Raw genomic sequence first — 2,268 nt, 5'->3', positions numbered from 1 at the left:
ATGGCTTTTACAATGTCATGGCCGCCAGGGACACATCTGGCAAGACGTGCAGGAAATGCCTCTACAATCTGCCGCAGATGAACCATCAACCACAGGAAGTGGGAGGGTTTTAACTGGAGCTAAGGGTGCTGGGATTGGACATCGACCGAACCGAGATGTTTGAGAACCACCCCCCTAAAGAACTGACCTCTTGCCACTTGAAACCTGCTCATTGTTTCTATTCCATCCAAATGTTTTCTAGCATATTGTCCCTCCTCTCCTCTCCTTCCCTTCCTCCCCTCCACCCTCTCCCTCCGTTTTCGGTGTGTGTATGGATGGCACGTCGGAGGAAAAACGGACATCGATGAAGTGTGCGCTCTCACTCATCATTACCTTTAGATTTTTGCTGCATTTTTTCAGGTGCCAGAATGTTTTGACATATCAACTGTGTTCCACTACCTACTCTCCATCACCTCTGAGGCATCGTCTTACTACCTTGTATGAGATGTCGCTCGAGGGCCTGCCAGGACCAGCCCATCCATCATTCATGTGGGTCTTGTTTCTCTGAAAACAAAAATGTATGTGATTCTTCTATATTCAGCTTGTATTTTGTCCCAATAGAGCTTATTTTCAACCCCTTACGACAGTACATGCCTACATGTTTTAGGACCTTAAGTGCTCTGAGACTGGCTCGCTTTCTCTTCTAACTTGTTGGGCCATTGAGCAAGTTAGGAGCGATGAAGTGGCGAAGGTAGTGACGGGTCAGCTTATGCTTACGTGGCGTTGCAGGAGTTCGTGCTGAGTCGCTTAGTCGCCAGGCAGTGCTCCTGGACAGGAAGTGGTGTTCTCTGGTTGCTAAAGTGTTCAGTTTACCTCATACGGTAGGGTCGGTGTTGCAGACGGACAGCCCGGTGGCTCGTCTTAACGCCACAGAGTATTTAGAGTTGTCGTACAAGAGACTGCAGGGACAACCCAGGGACACTAGAGAATAGTTGCATGATGCCAAAACACCAGGGGCCTCATTTATCTAACGTGCGTATGCTTGTTTCTATTCACAGAATCCAATATATCAATTTATTCTTGTGCTTGACAATGTGGACTTTTAGAAACCACTCCCCACCAACAAAGCCTCAGTGGTACAGGATAAATCATGGAGAAACTGAACGACACAAACACACATTTTCAACACATTAATGATAATAATCTAATACAACCTAATCTTGAGGGAATTATGCCATAAAGTCACAGCAAAACAGAAGTTGGAGGTGCTTTAGCGTCAGCGTTAGCTTAGTTTCAAGAAGGATGTGATTGGAGGGCTCAAAAGTGTCTCAGCAAACACAAAGCTGAAATCCAAACACATGCCTCATTCTAAGAAAATGCTTTGCTAGCTACCCATTAGCTAATGGTCAAGTGCAGTTTTATGTGACGTTTGGGTTAGCTAATCGACCAAAATCACATTTGATTGGATAAGTGTATGAAACTGTCCCTGAGTTCAACATTACGCATTGAAAATATTTTTTCATTCATATAAAACAACCTTAAAATGTTGTTTTTGACACATTTTGATGCAACCATAATGAATAAATGACACAGGAAAGGATCAGACTGTCTCTCAGTTCAACACCAGTCATTAACCTGTGTTTTTGTTCATGTTCATGTAGTAATCATAACGTAATGATTTTGAGCTCGGTGATTGGCTGCTTGTTAAAGGTGCAATATGTAAGAATTTTAGTTCAAAACATTCAAAAATTGACCAAAATTATCAACCGAATGTTAAGAAATAACAGTTCTGATGTTACATCAAAGACGTCTATATACTGTGTAGAAGAGTTCCCTTGAATATCTGCTCAAGTTAGCATGCTAACCAGCTAGCCCCAGGCCTGAAAACCTGTTTCTCCCAGTGGTACAAAGCTCTTGTGCTGGCGGCTTGAACACCAGCACTCCTCTGGTAGTCCAGCTAGCTGCACGGCTGATTGAGCTAACAAGCTAACAGTAGCTACAGTTATGGATGTATAAAAAAAACAGTTAGCAGTTATTCTGCTAAGTATGAATTAAAGGTGGCCAATTCTGACGTATTGCACCTTTAAGGTAGAATTTATCAAATTTCACACTGTTACTGGTGCTGATTTACAGGGATCATCATCACGGCATGCCACTCCACCAGAAACATCTTCCTAGAGTTCATTTTCCAGCAAAATGTAGTTCCTTAATATCTGCAGGGAAAAAACTATTGGTGATCGTCTCTTAGATCCTTGATAGTGCAACTGATCTTCAATCACTCAATCAATC

The sequence above is a fragment of the Pagrus major genome, chromosome 24 (assembly GCF_040436345.1).
Source record: "Pagrus major chromosome 24, Pma_NU_1.0".
Taxonomy (NCBI): domain Eukaryota; kingdom Metazoa; phylum Chordata; class Actinopteri; order Spariformes; family Sparidae; genus Pagrus; species Pagrus major.
The sequence above is the reverse complement of the archived record's forward strand: the minus strand, read 5'-3'. Positions refer to the sequence as shown.